Below are 21,921 nucleotides of genomic sequence, written 5' to 3'. Positions count from 1 at the left end.
GAGAGCATAAAGCGCTCACCGCCGCACAGCTTTCTCACCCATTCAACTATATTTTGGCTAAGTGTAAAGGTTTTTTTTTCTTAATGTTAAATTAACATCCAGAGCAGAGGAGGTGAAAGAAATTAAAGTGGAACTCTCATTGGTGGCTATGAGCAACAAAGCTAAGTAACGATAGTAGTCTTGATAAATGCGGTCCTCATAGTGATAACTCTAGCATTGTTTCCTAATCTTGCCATACATATCAGTTGGTGTATCTGCCTTGATTATCACAAATTTGTACACTTGGGCATTGGATCTTTTTATCAGAACTTAGCAGAGTGTGCAAGAATAGTTGATATCTTGATTTAGTGACATATCATTAATAGAGAGAAGCCACTGCCAGACGGTTTACGCAGTGGCAGAGCATTGGATTAGGCATGTTGGTGGTTTCCTGAATGTCGGAGGCCCACAAATATCAATCTTACCAAATTAATCTAATGTGCAGGGGAAGTGCTATGACTACATTATGTGTGTAACTAAAGGACAGAAAGTCTATGTTTAGTACATGATAATCAATGAATTATTACAGAGTGAGAGCATTTGTGCATACATTTGTATAGTTTGAATTAAAGGGGTTTTCCAATGAGAAAAATTGCTAAAAAAACAGTGGGTCAAGATAATTAAAGAAAAGACACTCATCTCATTGATTCTCTGGGTCAGACACTGTCTGGGTTCCCACTGGTCTTTCCTACACACAAGCAATTCTCCCACAGTAGTTAGGCCCAGTTCACATCTGTGTTCAGCCATTCCGTTCCCCTCTCCACATGAAACCAAACGGAAATCACAAGGACCTCATTATAGTCTATGGGGTCTGCGGCTAAACCTTAAGACTCCCTGAACGGAAATTCATGCTCAGATGTGAATCGGGCCAAACTCACATCAGCCATCAAAACTTCACTGAGTGTCCATGTGAATGCAAAGTGGTGGCTAAGACACCACTCATTAAGGACCAGCAGGGACCCAGGCAGTGTCTGAACTGAAATAATAGGGGATCAGTGAGAGATGGCATTTTTTGTTATTTTTATCCCCTAGATAACCCATTTGATCATAATAAATCCAAATATAATTATTATTTATAATCACATCAAAGCCAGCTTACTAGAACTACCTCTCTGAACATATCACTACAATTTGTACACTTACAGCATGGGAAGAAAAAAACATTCCAGGTTGATTTTTTTTTTTATTTTATGTAGCGCTACAAAGATGTTTTTATGCAGCAAATCACAACGAAAGTATAAAAGAAAAGTTGAGAATGCTGGTCTCTATGGTGCATTAGAACATACATATTCATTGCCCTTCAAGTCTAGCCTTCCCCCTTAAAATATTGTAAGTGTGTAGTAATTGGATCAAATGAGAGGGGTAATCAGACAGGCATGACAATATTCTGTATTACTCAGAGGTTGCAGGTTGCTAGGCAACAACACAGAATCTAGACAAAGATAAAGATAAATAACTGTCTGGAGTCATATTTATTAAAGCAAAAACAAGGACCATTCCAACCTAGTGATTACTCCATATATATTAATGTTGCATATAAGCCAAATTAATCCAATTAAACAGCATGGGTCATTTGTGTTCTCTTTAATAGAAGCCATGTGTTCAACACAATGCGGACGCTAGAGAGACACATTCATGGTATTAAGTCCAGAACAGGATAAAGAAATTGGTAAATAAGAGCATCAAATAAGAACGTGTCCTCCAAGTACTGATACTCGTAATACCGGGTTACTTGTCTTTAATCCGAGTGACAGACCATTCAAGGTCACAAGAAGATACTGTTTCCAAATGTCATTAGAAAGGGGTTTTTTTGTTAGGGGGTGTCCACCAAATGAGCAGTGACAGGACTATATTAATACCAAATGAGTAACTACCTTATTAGTGGCAACTTGGTTGTGGTCTCAGATTTGTAAAAACAAATAAAGCCACAAAGTGGAATTGCCATAGAAGCTCTATCACAGTTTTTTGTTGTCCATTCACATTTCGCAAAGGGTCTCTCAGTACAGCACTAAAAGAGTTAAAATCCCAGTGTTGTTCACTAAATTGCACTGACCTTCTTCTCCTCCCTTCATCCTCTCACCCCTCCCAGTCATGAGCCACAGAAATTAAATGGATTCAGTCTATCAGCACTCTGCATCTAAGCGATTAAATTCAGCTGCTGGAAAAATCTGTCGCCCGCCGCATCTGAGAAATGATCCTGCCAGACATGTACAAAAAGATAGAAAGAAAGAAAGCAGAAATATGTCCCTTCACACTGTATGATATCTATAGTAGCATCTCCATTGTGGGAAGGAAGGGGTGCTAAAAGCTGTGTGTGGTGGGCTTCAGGACGTGCCACCTTCTAAGGCCATACAACTACCCATACCTTATCTAAATGGCTAAACTTTGTGCAAGTTTTAGAAGTTTATTATACTAGAAGTCAATAACAGTGGGTTAGTTAGTACATAGAGGGAAACATATCAAATGTCTGCCGAATAAATCTAAGGGCCCCTTTACACGGCGTAAGCGCGTCGCTCATTTAGACACGTATACACGTGTCTGAGCGTGGCGCTGCAAAATAGAGCCCATTGATTTCAAGGGGAAGCGCGCGTATATGCTGATATACGCGCACTTCCCATTGAAATCAATGGGATCTGTTTTGAAGTGCCTCGTTCTGACACGTATTTATGTGTGTAAATGAGCGGCGCGTTACTCCGTGGGAATGGAGCCTAAGACTGATATACATCCCATAAATTGCTTGTCCAGTTTAGAAAACACAATTTTCTAAACGCCATTATGCTTACCTTTAGGTCAGGGTGAAGTGTCTCTTCCCTCCCTCTCTGGATGACCTATTTTCTGTACTACATCGACAACCCACTGATTTGAATGGACACCAAAAATGCTTAGCTTCTCCTATGGTAGTGTTATAGAACACTGCTTTTCCACTGCTTAGTACCAGAAAATGTTAGCACACCTCCATCAACTTTATTTACTTATTTATTTTTAACCAGGTGTGTTTTAAGGGACAAAAAACTACAGGAAAGCAGGTACTTTTTGCAGTGGAAAACAAACTTGAGCCATGTCGAGTTGAGATGAAACAAACCAAGTTAATCCGATGCAGTGGAAAAGGGGGTTATGCGATCAGTTTATTTTCAAGGGACACATCTAACAAGTATCAAAGTCGACAACCATTTTACATGATAGATCCTGAGCCCTCTGTCGAATGAGAAAACCTTTAAAAAATGTATTAAGTATTTTTCCATAAAAAAGAAGAACAAGGGCATTGTAAATGTATCCCTCGCTCCAAACATCATCAATCCTGGCACAAATTAAAACAATACATGGCTTTGTTTACATTTGCATTATGGCTTCTATTTATACATTTAAATGTCATTCCAACAAACGTTACATCAGTAATAGAAGGGGATATAAGAAATTTTGTCATATAATGCATCCTTAGTAGAGAAAAATAAAATGTTCTCCTATTTTACTCCTCCCCTTTTGTCGTTAAACTGACCTTCACTCTGAAATCTCTGCTCCATCTCTTAGATCGATGCCCAAGCCAAAGTACTTTGTTTGCATCAGTACAAAGCTAGTACTTCCCTATATACATTTAACAAGCTGTAATGTTGATCCAGGGACCTATTTTGATTGCCATATTTGGAGATGGAAAGGCATTGTGATTCCCCTGATTTGGGGTAATTGGTTTTGATGGGGGGGAAGGGGGAAGGTTGCCTTCTAGAGATGAGCGAACAGTGTTCTATCGAACACATGTTCGATCGGATATCAGGGTGTTCGCCATGTTCGAATCGAATCGAACACCACGTGGTAAAGTGCGCCAAAATTCGATTCCCCTCCCACCTTCCCTGGCGCCTTTTTTGCACCAATAACAGCGCAGGGGAGGTGGGACAGGAACTACGACACCGGGGGCATTGAAAAAAATTGGAAAAAGTCATTGGCTGCCGAAATCAGGTGACCTCCATTTTAGACGAATAGTGGATTTCAAATCCGGGTCATATGAGAATGTGAACTTTGTGACTATGAGACAGGGATAGCTGTACAGGCAGGGATAGCTAGGGATAACCTTTATTTAGGGGGGAATGTTATTAAAAATAACTTTTTGGGGCTCTATCGGGTGTGTAATTGTGATTTTTGTGAGATAAACTTTTTCCCATAGGGATGCATTGGCCAGCGCTGATTGGCCGAATTCCGTACTCTGGCCAATCAGTGCTGGCCAATGCATTCTATTAGCTTGATGAAGCAGAGTGTGCACAAGGGTTCAAGCGCACCCTCGGCTCTGATGTAGCAGAGCCGAGGCTGCACAAGGGTTCAAGCGCACCCTCGGCTCTGATGTAGGAGAGCCGAGGGTGCACTTGAACCCTTGTGCAGCCTCGGCTCTGCTACATCAGAGCCGAGGGTGCGCTTGAACCCTTGTGCACACTCTGCTTCATCAAGCTAATAGAATGCATTGGCCAGCGCTGATTGGCCAATGTATTCTATTAGCCTGATGAAGTAGAGCTGAATGTGTGTGCTAAGCACACACATTCAGCTCTACTTCATCGGGCTAATAGAATGCATTGGCCAGCGCTGATTGGCCAGAGTACGGAACTCGACCAATCAGCGCTGGCTCTGCTGGAGGAGGCGGAGTCTAAGATCGCTCCACACCAGTCTCCATTCAGGTCCGACCTTAGACTCCGCCTCCTCCGGCAGAGCCAGCGCTGATTGGCCGAAGGCTGGCCAATGCATTCCTATGCGAATGCAGAGACTTAGCAGTGCTGAGTCAGTTTTGCTCAACTACACATCTGATGCACACTCGGCACTGCTACATCAGATGTAGCAATCTGATGTAGCAGAGCCGAGGGTGCACTAGAACCCCTGTGCAAACTCAGTTCACGCTAATAGAATGCATTGGCCAGCGCTGATTGGCCAATGCATTCTATTAGCCCGATGAAGTAGAGCTGAATGTGTGTGCTAAGCACACACATTCAGCACTGCTTCATCACGCCAATACAATGCATTAGCCAGTGCTGATTGGCCAGAGTACGGAATTCGGCCAATCAGCGCTGGCTCTGCTGGAGGAGGCGGAGTCTAAGGTCGGACCTGAATGGAGACTGGTGTGGAGCGATCTTAGACTCCGCCTCCTCCAGCAGAGCCAGCGCTGATTGGTCGAGTTCCGTACTCTGGCCAATCAGCGCTGGCCAATGCATTCTATTAGCCCGATGAAGTAGAGCTGAATGTGTGTGCTTAGCACACACATTCAGCTCTACTTCATCAGGCTAATAGAATACATTGGCCAATCAGCGCTGGCCAATGCATTCTATTAGCTTGATGAAGCAGAGTGTGCACAAGGGTTCAAGCGCACCCTCGGCTCTGATGTAGCAGAGCCGAGGCTGCACAAGGGTTCAAGTGCACCCTCGGCTCTCCTACATCAGAACCGAGGGTGCGCTTGAACCCTTGTGCAGCCTCGGCTCTGCTACATCAGAGCCGAGGGTGCGCTTGAACCCTTGTGCACACTCTGCTTCATCAAGCTAATAGAATGCATTGGCCAGCACTGATTGGCCAGAGTACGGAATTCGGCCAATCAGCGCTGGCCAATGCATTCTATTAGCCCGATGAAGTAGAGCTGAATGTGTGTGCTAAGCACACACATTCAGCACTGCTTCATCACGCCAATACAATGCATTAGCCAGTGCTGATTGGCCAGAGTACGGAATTCGGCCAATCAGCGCTGGCTCTGCTGGAGGAGGCGGAGTCTAAGATCGCTCCACACCAGTCTCCATTCAGGTCCGACCTTAGACTCCGCCTCCTCCAGCAGAGCCAGCGCTGATTGGCCGAATTCCGTACTCTGGCCAATCAGCACTGGCTAATGCATTGTATTGGCTTGATGAAGCAGTGCTGAATGTGTGTGCTTAGCACACACATTCAGCTCTACTTCATCGGGCTAATAGAATGCATTGGCCAATCAGCGCTGGCCAATGCATTCTATTAGCGTGAACTGAGTTTGCACAGGGGTTCTAGTGCACCCTCGGCTCTGCTACATCAGATTGCTACATCTGATGTAGCAGTGCCGAGTGTGCATCAGATGTGTAGTTGAGCAAAACTGACTCAGCACTGCTAAGTCTGCATTCGCATAGGAATGCATTGGCCAGCCTTCGGCCAATCAGCGCTGGCTCTGCCGGAGGAGGCGGAGTCTAAGGTCGGACCTGAATGGAGACTGGTGTGGAGCGACCTTAGACTCCGCCTCCTCCAGCAGAGCCAGCGCTGATTGGCCGAATTCCGTACTCTGGCCAATCAGCACTGGCTAATGCATTGTATTGGCTTGATGAAGCAGTGCTGAATGTGTGTGCTTAGCACACACATTCAGCTCTACTTCATCGGGCTAATAGAATGCATTGGCCAGCGCTGATTGGCCGAATTCCGTACTCTGGCCAATCAGCACTGGCTAATGCATTGTATTGGCTTGATGAAGCAGTGCTGAATGTGTGTGCTTAGCACACACATTCAGCTCTACTTCATCGGGCTAATAGAATGCATTGGCCAATCAGCGCTGGCCAATGCATTCTATTAGCGTGAACTGAGTTTGCACAGGGGTTCTAGTGCACCCTCGGCTCTGCTACATCAGATTGCTACATCTGATGTAGCAGTGCCGAGTGTGCATCAGATGTGTAGTTGAGAAAAACTGACTCAGCACTGCTAAGTCTGCATTCGCATAGGAATGCATTGGCCAGCCTTCGGCCAATCAGCGCTGGCTCTGCCGGAGGAGGCGGAGTCTAAGGTCGGACCTGAATGGAGACTGGTGTGGAGCTATCTTAGACTCCGCCTCCTCCAGCAGAGCCAGCGCTGATTGGTCGAGTTCCGTACTCTGGCCAATCAGCACTGGCCAATGCATTTCTATGGGGAAAAGTTAGCTTGCGAAAATCGCAAACTGACAGGGATTTCCATGAAATAAAGTGACTTTTATGCCCCCAGACATGCTTCCCCTGCTGTCCCAGTGTCATTCCAGGGTGTTGGTATCATTTCCTGGGGTGTCATAGTGGACTTGGTGACCCTCCAGACACGAATTTGGGTTTCCCCCTTAACGAGTTTATGTTCCCCATAGACTATAATGGGGTTCGAAACCCATTCGAACACTCGAACAGTGAGCGGCTGTTCGAATCGAATTTCGAACCTCGAACATTTTAGTGTTCGCTCATCTCTATTGCCTTCCTCTCCATCAATACAGTAGATTTTTCGTTTTGACTGGATAGACTTGTGACTTTACCCAAACTCTGTAACTAAAGTATATCACTAAGAAGCAGACTTGACTGAAGTATGGTATAAGAGAACTGCTGAAGGTCCAGAAACTGCATGTATAATGCAGATACTTATATATAGCCATATTATAACCACATAAAAGGGGTCTCTCAGCATGAAAATAATACTAAGCAATGGATATATTCTCCAACATGGCTCCCTTCATCAGAATAGCACAAATTTGATTACTATACTATACATTATATGTACTTTCTATTATTTCTTCTAAATGCCTTTATACGAGAATATGTCAAGATATATTAGTAAGGATTCAGCCTCAACATTTTTCTAAAAATGATCAACATAAATGCCCCAGATAAATTCATGAGAGTTGGCCTTTCAGAGGAGAAAACATAGTACTTAGGTGACTTTGTGTCATGTTATATAATACACTGGTTGCATAAAGCAGTCATGTATGTAAATCCTATCTATAGTATTTACCAATTGTAAGAGCAATGGTGGAATATAAAAGCATTTGTTGAGTGCAGATATTATGTAACGCTCCCGATGCTTGTATCAGAATTTAGCCTAGGAGAGTATATTCCCCCGGGGTGGGTGAGTAAAAGGAAATGCAGGCTCAGTTTTTAGTTTTACCCAGAATTCTCCATTTCTCGCATAGTTGCCAGCTGCTCTTACGCTAATTTCTAATCTAATATATAATGCTTACTAGCACACACAACTGCTATGGAAGCATGCCGTGACTCAAGTCTGTGTACAAGGGGATAGTTGTGTGCTACTGCCAGCCACTTCTGCTTTTTTTGTATTTATATGCAAGAGCATGCGTAGTCTGTGTCTAGAGATGTGCAAACTTCATGTGAGACAGAAGAAATAGTTAATAATTGAAGAAGGAGAAATCTCCCCCCCTCGGAAAACTCAAGGTGACACCATAAGACCTGCCCAAGAAAAACGAGAGTGTGCACCTTGCTGAAAATTAAGTCACACTTCGCCTCCCAAGATCATTGGAGATTGAGAGGGAGACCTTGCGCCCATGCTTTCACTGCTGCCCTTTGCTGTGCTCTGAACAGGCCCCAATGTATTTCGCCTGTGCTCTACAATGACAGGATTAAAGATAGTGTAAAGTGGGTGAGAGGAGAACTAAACATTTCTCGATTTTACTGCAACCTTTGTCTTATGGCTTGCAGACCATGAAATAACTTACATTGCTGATCTAGCATCAGAAAGTGCCAGAAACAAGAAAGGGGCTTATGGCGTTTCCAGGAAGAAAAACTGAACATGGTGTTATTAGAAAGAAAGAGTTTAGAGGAGTATATGCAGCAATATAAACATACATATAAATATAATCCTTTATGGAAGCTTGAGATCTAGAAATACATTCTGGAATTACTCAATAATGATGATTTCCATATTATATATCTTTATTATTTCACATTCTCCTCCAACAGAATGACACACTCATAGTAGAGGCAGGACAGGAGTCAAGACAGGACAAAAGTCAATGCACTTAAGACATTTATCTTCCTTTTTTGGCAATAAATGTGCAATTAATATTAAAGAAGTCAGATAAGATGAACACTGAACGAAATCACAAGAGTGGTTCATCTCATTGGCAAAGAACAGCCCAGGACATAGAGAGACTTATTTGAAATCAATAAACTTGCTGATCTCTGGCTCAGATATGTCATGCCGTTACAGTACTGTACAGTTTCTGCACAATACATCCCACTAAAGAAGATTATGTATGTTATGTAAATTCTCACAGGTGGGAAAAGCAGTTATCAAACCTCGGCAGTCAATGGCGTAAGTACCAGAGTAGCAGCCGAAGCAGCTGACACTGGGCCCGGGACCTTAGGGGGCCTGGCGGACCTCTGATACTAACAAGCCCCACTCCTGCTCACAGATGCCTCTACTTCCCCTTCTGTTTTCCCATATAATGTCACTGGGGCCCCCTGAAGGGGAAGCTGAGGCGGCTGTAACCAGGAGCGGGAATCGATAAGTAAGGCCACGGGTCTGCGGCAACAGTACTTGTTGGACGAATCCCAACAAATACTGATATTATACTTGGGGTCTTTAAGACTCCAGGCAGTCTTCAGACCTCTTTAGTGATGTCCCAGACATCACGTGGCTTGGGCCAGTGTCATTATGCGCCGCGACAACAGCCTGGCCCACGTGACGTCCGTGCCAATGTTCAAGAAGGCTGAAAGCAAGAGGGAGTGTGCTGGAGCCCAGGAGAGGTAAGTAACACTGACTTATGTTCACTCACCTCACCTGGGCCTTCAATCATTATACTCTGGGGCCATTATGGGACATTATACTGTGTGCAGGGGCTACCAAGGGACATTATACTGTGTGGAGAGGCCACTATGGGACATTATACTGTGTAGAGGGGCTGATATATATATATATATATATATATATATATATATATATATATGTATGTGTGTAAATGGGGTGTAATACTACGTGGAGGCCAGGAAAAGGGTCGCTATGCTGGGAGGCCCAGTCTTTCCTAGTTACGTCCCTGATGACAGTATACAACGGGTGACACTTATTAAAGAAATATACAGCAAATATTAGAAGGAAATAATGTGAAGTGAGTAACTGTGTAATGACATCAGAAAAGTTTCATGATTTCTTTTTTTTGTTTTATCCGTTTGTACAGAAAGGTTCACAGATAAATATAGTGCATGATACAGAGACAATTATAAGAAAACAAGGAACAGTTAGTGAGACAGTAGTCATGGAAGTCTGTGCACATTATCCGATAGGTTAAAAAGTTATGTATTTACAAATAATGGCACATCAGCAAAGTGCTCCTTAGAGCAATAAAATAGTAAGCAGTGACATTCAATTCAATGCTCCACATTCAATGGTCATAAGTGTCTGCAACATTCATGAGTTGAGTTAATGTTGAGTTCCCAATCCTTCTGTAGCCGTGCTTTGGCTCAAAAAAACACTGCAAAATCTGCAACAAAAAAAAGAAGCTTTTCTGCAACATGAGGCCTTAGCCTTAATTTGTATTTCATTGTGTTTCTTAAGAGTTATTCCCATCTCAACTACTCATGGCTCGGATAGCAATGCAAAGCTCAATGTGTTAACCACCAGACTGGGACTTTAAGATACAACCAAACATACTGAGACGGTTGGGAGTTTCAGAAACAGTTGAAAATAGCTATTCTACCCTGTTCCTGTAAGTCTCATATAGGTAAATGGGTGCTACAGAAACAGCGTAGCACAGGGACGTGCACTTCTTCCAGAATTTGGAGGTTATGGAAACAGTATAGCTAGCTTTGCCATTTCCATACGTCATATTTACCTTTATGGCAATTGAAGAAAACAGTGTTGAACACCCACATACATCCTTTTCCTTAACTCCTGACCATATAAAGGGGTGGAGCATAGGTATTTTAGTCTCAGCCATAAAATTCTCCTTTATCCTTGCCCAAATTAAATGATTCAGAACACAGATTAACATGCCACATCACATGAATAACAATGCATATTATACTGGGCTATGGAGTTGCTAGATTAAAGATGGACTCTGCTGGCTCTCTTTTTCCACAGCCCAATTGAGGTTTCGACCCCTTCATAAACGACTGACAGCCATGATCAGATGGAAGCAGTAAAGCTCCTCAAATTTAGAAAAAGAAACAATGAATCTTCTGAAAATAATAAGTAACAAGCTATACATCCAATTAATAATTAATCATTTTATTTCAAAGCAGGAGTTGGTAACCTTTTTTTCAGACCCTCAACTCTACCCAAAGGTGGCCCCACTCCACAACTCAGAATCCACAGCCCTAATAATACATAACACTACAGGGTAAACAAATAGAAGTATGACACTGAAAAGTAACTACATTTATATAATATATCTCAAAAGAGGTTCAAAGGACATTGCTCTGACTAGTGCTACAGCCTCAGTGAATGTAGATGTGGTCGCCCATTCATAGCACTTTGGTTGGTTTCATATGTTTACACCAGCGCGTTTGGAAAAATACAGAAAACATGAAGTCACTAATTTACTAAACAAACAAACAGCATTACTATCCACCTAAGTTCCTTACTGTGCCCAATTTAATGAACATAACCTGTAATAAGATTATAATTTCCATTTATTAACTATGTAGGCATTAAAACAAGGGGCAATAACAAAGTGACTAGTACATTAATAACTATGTCAATGAAATCCTGAAACCTATGCTTATAATGTAATAAACAGCATAATTGGTGTCGAGCACATTACCAAGCAAGCAGCTAATGATTTAAAATGGACAGCATTATTTTACTTACATAATTATTTTCCTCCTCTTGTATCAAGACCATTAACATTAATAATGTAGTAATAATAACAATGAAAATGTACCAATTAATTTGAACAGGGCAAATTGACTTTTAAGCAGTTTAATGCACAGTCTATTAGTGATGTGTTGGCTTGTCAATATACCGAACCTAACTACTTTTAATAAGATGAAATGTGCTCCCCACTGTTACAATAATACCTGCACCTCTGCAATTATAAAAACAATCAAGAAGAAAAAAAAACCCACAAAATAACATCTTAGCCGCACATAGAGACATACGCACAAAAAAATCTCAATACAGTTACGTCAAATATTAGAACATTTTGGTAACACTCTGGCTACATATTGGATACAGGCGTATATGAATGTAATATAATTGTTCTAGCATTGCCAATATTTAAGTAGAAAAGCCCTCTGCAACAAACAGGGATTTGGGTTTTCATCATGAGATGATGCCTTAGGGTCCATTCACACAGAGTTTTTTGGCGATGATTTTGACGCTTAATCAGTGTCAGAGTTCACGTGGAAAAAACGCCTCCCCATAGAGTTCTATGGAGTCCGCTGAAAAAAAAAAAAAAAAAAAAGCTTCATTTAGGCAGATTCTGCCTGCAAAAAACAAGAAACCAAAGCAGTCAAGTGAGGCGGAAAATCCACGTCATGAATTTGGGCAAAAAAGCGCATGGAAAAACCGCTAGTGGGGTTTTTTTTTTTTTTTCAAGGTCCATACACTGTGTTGAAACATTTCCTAATTCCTGAAGTGGATTTTTTCCTCGCCAAAATCCTCGTAAAAAAACTCAGTGTGAATGGACCCTTAGACAGGTTGTGCCTTAAAAAAAATAATGAGTAAACTGAATATGCATTTAGAGTGACTTTGTAAAGTACTGTTATCTCAAAATATGTTACCTTACGTAGATATCACACTTATTGGCTTCTAATAGCATCCCCTGGTGTGTAAAATATATAGATCTTTATATAACATTCTATTCTAGTGAGGCTCGGTTGGTCATGCACGCCCAGTACAATACAGTATAGCTTCTGCTATATTGTCAGTGAAAGAAGAAGGTAGATCATGTATACTGGACTCAGAAGGCTGAGAACTATACAGTAGCACTTATTACAGTAAAATGCTGTAGTTCTGATGAAGATTCCAAGTAGTGAGGGAAAATTCATTAAATAAGTACCCTACCCCTCTATTCTGCTCCCTTTCTTACCATGGACAGATATATGAACACTCATTTAGCACAGAGCAGAAGCTGTACTGTATTCTTCTGGGCAGGCATGACTAACCGTCTTGTTTCACACTACACTGTGATGTTAATTTTGATCCATCAGATGATTAGAACAATGGAAAGTAAAATTGCCAGAATAACAGATACAAACTGAACATTTTCCAATTGTAACAGAGTCATCACTGACTGCAATGTAAAAAAAAAATCTAATTTTCTTTCAGATGTAAGATTTAGGACTTTTGATGTAGAGATTCATTACCTGAACAAAACTGCCATGCTGTGCCATGCTATACAGCAGAAGTCATACATCAGTTTTCTACATACATTTAACAAGATTGTCCAATATTACAATTGCTCCATGTGTCTAAAGGCTGTGCGCTACATTACAGCTAGTTCTGAGCTGCAGTACCAATCACAGTCTATGGACAAATGTAGTGCTGTGTAAGGTAGAAAGCCGTCAAATTTTTGTAATCCTGGTCAACCCTTATAATGCTAATGCTGGCTTAAATAGCAGTAGCCTGGCTGACCTCATTGACTCTAATGGTGTCTGTCTGGTGTTTGTCGTTTTGAAACTGAAACCAAGACTTTTTCCTCTGATGATTTTCATTGGACACTGTGATGGAGTTTCCAAATGAGACTCCAGAGCACATGTGAATGTAACCCAAGACCTTCATCATACTCCAGCTCTATTTGTACATAAAGCAGGTCAATCTATCAGCGCCACAGCTATGGCACATGAACTATAAACCAATACCTTTAAATCTAACAGTTTTTCTTTTATGTAGATTGTGAGCCCCACATAGAGCTCACAATGTACATTTTTCCCCTATCAGTATGTCTTTTTGGAATATGGGATGGAAATACAAAGGGGAGAACATACAAATTCCTTGCAGATGTTTTTTTTTTGCCCTTGGTGGTGGTGCTAACCACTGAGCCACCTTGTGGCCCCTTAAATCTAACAGTTTTTCTTGAGACATTGAGGATATTAGAATTAATTTATGAGCATAAATATATGTCATAGTTGTCTTATGTATTATACTTGTAATACAGCAGCCAGAAATATTGATTATCTTATTAATTTTATGAACTGTAAAAGAACATTATCGTATGCTGTAAAGACCAACAACTGTATCTACTATTAGAAAAGCACAAGAACGCCTTAGCTGACCAACCTGCACCATTGGGGCAATAAGGGAAGCACATTAGGACTATAGTACAGAATGGAAATGACACATCGCCGCTGAACTTCACAATTAGCAAATGCACATTTTAGGTGAAACTTCAATGTATACTTATTATTCTACTAGAAAGGTACAGAACATTGAGAGACAGACTGAATAATTTATGTAGTCCATATTTTGATGTACGCCTTCAATTATTCTTTATTTATTTGTTTTCTGCTAGGCGCTATGCTCCTTCTCAAAGTTATTTCTAATACTGCATAAAAAGCATGCTATTATACATGCATAACGTAAGCCATGTCTCCTACCCTGTTCATTTTCAGCAATCTGAACATCACGCAGGCTTTGTTTTCCATCCAGCCTCTTGAATCGAGTCACCATTCACATCACACAGACCGCACTCTGTGTACAAAATAGTGTCTGTTCCCGGTACATGTAATCTTGAAGAGCCGGACCATGCAGCTTTAAATTCTCTTTGTAGAGAACAATTTGAATCAAGCTGGGAAAACAGTATGTCAGATTGCTTTGTAAAATGAGAGAATGAATTCTGAAATATCATCCTTTTAACTATAAAAGAGTGTAAAAATCTGCTCATTTGCAGCATTTGGGAGCTTTCTATACGGAAGTCAGCAACAGGGGGAAAAATTCATCTTCTAACTCCGTAATGGTGGCTGGACTCCTGCCTCTTCTCCCTTACCTACTGGAAACATAAAGGGGCATAAAGATGAGGTGGGGAGCCATCATCGCCCCAGGAAATAGGCCATTGTTACTGGAAGAAGTGGTTTAGTAGGGTTCTAACAGAGCAATCTTCTGATACATCTAATACATGCTTGGCGGTATCCTACTGTAAAAGACTTGACAGCACCTTTTTCAGGAGGGTGGCTTGATACAGTTAATAGGACTACATTTACTGGAAAGCAGCATTTGTGACAGAGAAAGTGAGCTCCGCATCAAGTGCGATCTCTCTAAGAGAGTAAAAGATATTACCAACTTGAAGAATAACAATTTACACAGAAGCTTCCAGGGGTTGTATTTTAAATGGGTGGATGGCTTAAAAAATGCCAAATAGTTCAGGGTCATAGTAGCAATGAAATGAGGTATAGCATTTAGCATTTGTACGTTGCGACAGGTCTTATGTAACCCATTACTCTGTTAAGCCGGAAACAAAATCCACATATCAAGCTTTTCTATGTAAGTAACTAGCAGACATATCAAACATCTCTACATCAACCTCGAAATTCTTCTAAAGTCTTCTTCACCTGGATCTGCTGAAGAATTACATGCAAACCTGGGCTGTGGAGTTGGAGTTAGAAAAAATAGTTACCAATTGTGTTTCCAACTTCAAAATAAAATGATTACTTATTTTTAATTATATTATACTATTATTAATATCAAATTAATTTAGCCCGTCCGCCAAAACAGCAGTTACCTGTGGACACCAAAGACTGTAATGGGGTTTACTGGGATTTTATACTGTGATCAGTGGAGAGAATAGTCCTCCATGCAGGTTTTTGGCATTTTGGATTCTGGAGCAGATGTGAACTTAGTCTTAGAGAGGCTTTATGGCTTCTAACTGACCACGACTGTGAAAGAGGTGGTGGTTTGGACTAATGACTCTACAAACAGTTTCTGGACTGACCGAGACTCAGCAGAACTAAGCTCAGAGTATCATAATAATCTATGATGCTTTATTACAGTTTTATGTGATGTGTTCCTTGAAAGATCTCGCACACGTTTTCTATAGGCCTTTGAAACGACTCTCTAGTTATGACTTCAATTTTGATATACATTGAATACCTACAGATACTTACCTGCAAAGCCTTTTCCTCAGATCTTGTTCCTTGACCCCTGTTATAGGTCAGTTCCATTAGAGCAAGTTGTGCTCTTTGACTATGACTTAGACACAGTGTCTACAGTGAGAGTTGGGAAGTTTAAGGCACACCTCTACCTGTGTATAACATGTAAGTCTATCACAAGCACACCAGTCAGTGCGGGGACAGTAAGGTCAGGCTGACCCTAGAGTAAGGATGATTAGAAAAAGAAAAGATCAGGAAACTGCTACACAAATATAGACAGTAAAGGGGAGGGATCTGGGGGGACACTTAAAGAAAATAAAGTGTACACTACTTCATTAGTCTTCATAGTTTGTTTTTTTCTCATAATGTGTTCCTTTCTTTAATGTACATTTATTATAATTATTATTTTGCGCCATCATGATCCGCAGCACTTAACATATATTGTCAATCACTGCCCCATATAGGGCTCACAATCTACATTTTGGTTGGACATTTTACTTTTCATTCCGCTCAATGGATCACAGATAAATAGTATGTGTATAAATTTGGTCTGTCATAATATTTTTAAAGAGTTTAGATCAATCATACTGTGCAAAAAAAAAAAAAGTGAATAGGAGCCCGATACTAAATAATTTCTAAGATAGAATGCAAACAATGGCAGATCTGTACTACCACTACTGCTATTGGAAACATAACAGGAGCTCCTGACATAGAACAGCAGACAGGACAAGGGGAAGTTGTGATTGATCTGCCCTTGTAGACTGATGAGGTTTCCTCTCTCACCCCGTGGACTATAGAGAGTTACTTTCCCTTGTGAACCATTAACAAATATAGAAAGGAAAACATTGGTACTTCTGTTCGCTCAAGTTTGCATTATCGTCAGCCATCTCCTGGGAGGATTGGGCAGCAGAAATAACCAGCTGGAACATCCCAATGATTGCCCCTGCAGGAGATGTATATAATAAAAATTGAAAGCTGCAGTATGAACTTCTCACATACTTGTCCTTTTGGTTTATTCATCAGAAATAATTATCTGTGCTAGCTTTCACGGGAGCACATATTTTATGATGTACATTAAAATTTAATGGATTTTTAATATTGTAACTACAGCAAGAAGCCAACCGAAAATTAAGCAATACATTTTTGCTGCGGTTTGTTGTTAGCCAATGCATCAACAGGGTTTAAATGGATTAACAGTTTTATAAAGAAGCATTCACACCAATACAGCCATAAAACTCCAATTTTACAAGAGCTGCAGGGGGAACTTTCATTAGGATACAGTAATGTCAAGTGCCCCTGGTAGGAGCTGGCAGTTTACTTATGAGACCACAGGGTATGGGAATAGCAGGTGGTAAGGAGGACATTCCTCATCTAATGGACATTGGCATAGACAGATGACCTTAGTACTGCTATCAATAGAATTGGTTCAATACATGTGAGCTTTATTTTATGGATCCTCTTGCTGTTTCCTTTGAGTCTTCAACCAAGTCTGGATCATCGAAAAAGCGATCATGGATTTTTTAATACTATTTTACTAAATGTTCTGCTCACGATACACTTTTACCACAACATGCATATTAGCGCTATTATTTATAAGGATTTTTCGGGACTATAATATTGATGCCCAATCCTTAGTACAGACCAGTTACATCAGGTCCATTGGTCCCATGTCTGTGACGTAGCTCAGTCCCATTGAAGTGAATTGGGCTGAGCTGCAATAGCCACTATGCTGCAACAGCCACTATACAATGCATTGCAAGCAATGAAGAGGCTACAACAATCAATATCATTGGTCCAGAAAACCCCTTTAATAAGAAGTCCAGAGAATCTTTCTAAATATATATAAATCCATGCAAACAACCAAGGGCTGAAGAAGCAAGCATATTTTTAAAAATAAAACCATGCAAATAAAGATACCATGGATCTATCTAAAGCAAATCCCCACGTTCAAGCAACATTACTAATATAACCCATATTGCGAGAAAGCTTAGTACAGACCCCCTCCACTCCCTGTGTATCGTAAAACGGAGCGGGCCACACTGACAATCACTTTTATGCGACACTGACTCATCACTTCCACAAATAAATGTGTAAAGAACAGCAGCTTTTGTGTGTCAACTATCAACATTTTCCAGGTTCTAAGGTGGCCCAACATAACTCAAGCATACAACAATGGAGAGAGGGACATGTGATTTGTCACTTGTCTCAACAAAAGCAATCGCCAGCCACCAGTTAGCAGAACAGAGCGGGACAAGATCTTACGCTGGATGACGACACAACGCTCTACAGTATTTCAAGACAAGACAGAAAGCTACAAAACAAGCAACCCTTCACGATTAAATGATAAAGTTGTCAAGTGAGCCAAAAGGCCTAATAGCATTTCCACTGAGCCACATCACAGTAAATCTTTCAATCCTATCAGTTTGTCTACTGCTCGTACATTATTGGTTATGACAGTAAAAGTATGAACCCTCTTCATCAACCAAGCACAGTCAGTTACTCATAAGAGACGCGTGTTGTTTCCAATGTTATAAATAGACCTTGAAACAACTTATGGAAAACCGATCACTTTGTATAATGCAAACATTAAAAATTCCAGCTCGGTGAAAACGCATTTTATTGACCTCTAATATACTTGTATCGCGCAATAGCAGAATGTCAGAGCAATTCTATCAGTGGCAGAAGACAGGAATGAGAGTACGACGCTGCAAGCTGAAATACACATTCGCTAGGTCTGAATGTCATTATTGCTGTAAACGAGTGTTCCCTGGTCATAAAGAAATAAAACAGCCTCTAAATAGTAGCACTAACATTATAGTTGTTGATATAAATTATATCTTGGAAGCAGGATAGAGAAGGGGGGTGAGAAAATGGAAGCAGTTCAAACTTCTTTTACAGTAATAGTCTCCAGTTGAGCATAATCACCAAAGCTACAGTGATAAGATTGCCAAAAGTAGACAAACATCTGCGAGAGGAATTCATCTCCAAAGGAAAGCCAACAGCTTGTTATCATTAAAGAGGCGATGCGCGCTCGCCGTTTGAACTGCGGGCCGTCTTGTTACTGCGTTTTCTGAGGCAACTGCACCAGATGTTGGCAGCCATTCTCAGATGGAAGACAAGCACCTGCTGTTGGAGAAATTAAATGCTCCTATGCCCTTTTTACTTTGTTCCCCCATTTATTATTATTCAGCAGGGAAACAATATAAAAAAAAAAAAAAACTGACCCTCACTTGTAACCTGCACATTTCCAGTTGTTGAAATGCACTGGGCAAGTATCAGTTCCTGGGCAGTAGATCCTTACTATAGCTATTTATTAGTATGCCGTCTTTACTAAGGACCCATACACAAGGACCTACTCAAATATGGCAGCAGTGCCCTTTTAGGGACATGCATACCATCATACTTTTATATAGATTATCACAATAGTTCTTTTCATAATCTGGAAATTGGAGTCCACATAAAAATAACTGCTACATGCCGAGAGCTGGCACACATCAGAGTATATACTTTCCCAGGAGTTTACCAACCTTAAAGGGATCCCTTTAAGTACATAGATATGGTGAGCAGTGATCTCTAGCGGACCATATCCTGAAGGACGGACAATATGATATAATCCATGCACTACGTTAGTGGATGCTATTCTTTGCTAACTCTCATGCAGTGTTATAAAATGGAAGATATGAAGCAATGAGTAGTTGTTGGGGTTTGAGTCTGCATAACATGGAGCAAACAAAGTGATCACTAAATTACTTTCACTGAATAGTTAGGGATATAAGGCTTGTACGAGAATTAAAAACAAAAAACATAAGCAATGCCCATCATGTTCAGTGCCTGTGTGTGGTATTGTAGCGTAGTCCCGATTAAAGAAAAACTTTCACTACTCTCCACCACCCTTAACTCTTACATTCATCAAGAGAAATTGTCTACAGGATTCTGGAACAGTTCACATTTTCTTCTCTAGCCCCCACCAACCTAGAGCAATTGGTGCTGTAGGTTTCAGCACCCAATAACCTAATCTGGTTTTCTACTGTCAGGTGGGTGGTCCTGGGGTCAAGCAGACAGATAGGGACTGCCCACCTGACAGCAGAGTCTAATTAAGGGTGCTAAATTAATAGTATCAATTGCACATATAGACTAGAGAAAAAACTCCAACTGCATCAGAACCTATTGAAGAATGCAAAGAGTTGGTGAAAGTGAAGATAGGTAATTTATAAGTGAAATTCAAAATCAGACACAGACTATAGACAAAAGTGGAAAAAGTTGCCAGTTTTTTTGTAATTGAATATAACCCCTTGAAAAGCCCGATAGACCATCCATGACCACCACTCCATTTAAACTCCTTTACACTGTGGTTGTACAGTGGACTCGGGCCCTATCCTGGGGATAGCTGATAAATGTTCTTTGTAGGACAGCCCATTTAACAAACATATAAAATATTCTCTGACCCTAAAGAGTCAGTCTGATGTAGAAAATCACCAATATCCCATTTTCTAATCTCCTTATCATGACGAGAGATAGAAGGTATAGTAAGCCCTATTAAATAACCCTATATCACATCCGATGAATATAAGGGAGGGACAGATATACGAGATAACTGACGTCACGGTAACTTTTTATTATTTTCATAGTTAAGGCTTTAATATATCCACAACATAACTCAATAAATTCCCAAATTTCTAGCACACAATTGTTTTATCAAGTATACTTTTTATTCATCACCTTTACTTTCTCATGCAGACTGACTAGAACAGCGTTTTGTACTTTGTTATCTGCAAAGAACCTTCCAAATGACTTTTGTGTGTTTCAGAAACATACACAAGGCACAAAATAAGTAGCTAGAAATAATTCTACCAGTGATGTGATCATTGAGGAAATGTAAATGTAATTAAAAGTTCCAACAAAGATATTCATAGAATTCAAGACATGTGTTTTCATATTAATGTGTATGACTGAATATTACTTTCATACTGAAATAATCTGAATTAGAGCTGAAACTTCTCAGGAACAGGATAGACTGGGTGCACTAAATCATTTTCTAACATGAGAATAATGGCATGAAGGACTGCTGATAACGTATGTGTCCATCTTTGTACACTATAGATTAGAATGCATCCACAGGAAAAGCTGAGCTACAATAAATTGCCCTACCTTCTGATCCAGAGCTGCGTTAATAATATTTCTCCTGGATAAAGAGCAGAAATCTCCCAAACATTCCATAGTGGATTCAATGTCTGAACACAGCTTGCTTTGGCACTGGTAACCATAGAGGATTATAATATGGTATTTTGGGGCTGCCACACATCTCTAGGGGGGGCCCCATGGCCACAAAATCTGTTACCAATTTTAATATACGTAGGACACTTAGAAGTGGCTGCGGTGGTAGTAGAATTTAACATGTACCTGTAAGTGCATGCATGGCTTCAACTAGTCTTCCCATAAGCAAACGTGTTAGTGGTGCATTTCCACTCTCAGCATATCCCTTTCATAGTGAAGTGCCCCATATTTTACCCTGTCCCTGGGTTTGGCAGACTCCCAGGTGCATGATGCACACATTGCATGTGCAAAGTATAAACTCAACCTAGCACTTGTAGTTCTAGATTCAGATGATAGTCAACCCATTTATTGGACCTTGAAAACTACAGCCTGGTTGGAGCCCACAATCTTCTTACAGAACAGGGCTCATGATAGTCTTAAGCCACTCCAGAGTGGTAATCTAACTTTCCCACTGTACCTAAACTGTTGGGTGTCAGTCAGTAAACTTGATGGCCGGTTCAGTAAGCAGCAGAATTATTACCGCAGTTCTGCGCTTTACGTCAACTACATGACCTATGTACAGCAGGTAAGCACAATCTCTGTACAGATCCGCAGGATGACTGGCACTAAATGCCCATTCTTTCTCTATTGCTGTCAGGATTTCTGCTGCCACCCTACACAGCTGAACAGTTAATAACTTTTAAAGAGTTTTGGAGCCGATTTCTCAAGCCCCGTTTTCCAGTGCAATCTTGATAACTCTTGCCCCTCTGGTGACTGCACCTGATTTATAATCTTGCGGTGTCTGTATCTAAACAGAAATCTGCACCAGCTACTTTATGGCATAATTTATTCTGCCACGTCCCATTTGAGTACAAAACTCGAAAAGTAA

General features: G+C 40.8%; 1 protein-coding gene across 7 annotated transcripts in view; it reads right to left on the bottom strand.

The window, feature by feature from the left end:
* Positions 1–21,921, bottom strand: part of MSI2 (musashi RNA binding protein 2) — a 538,668-nt gene that overhangs the window by 343,521 nt on the left and 173,226 nt on the right. The gene's annotated exons all lie outside the window — the stretch shown is intronic.

Source organism: Leptodactylus fuscus, chromosome 2 (genome assembly GCF_031893055.1).
Source record: "Leptodactylus fuscus isolate aLepFus1 chromosome 2, aLepFus1.hap2, whole genome shotgun sequence".
NCBI lineage: Eukaryota > Metazoa > Chordata > Amphibia > Anura > Leptodactylidae > Leptodactylus > Leptodactylus fuscus.
Note: the sequence above shows the minus strand (reverse complement) of the source record. Positions and strands in the feature narration are given on the sequence as shown.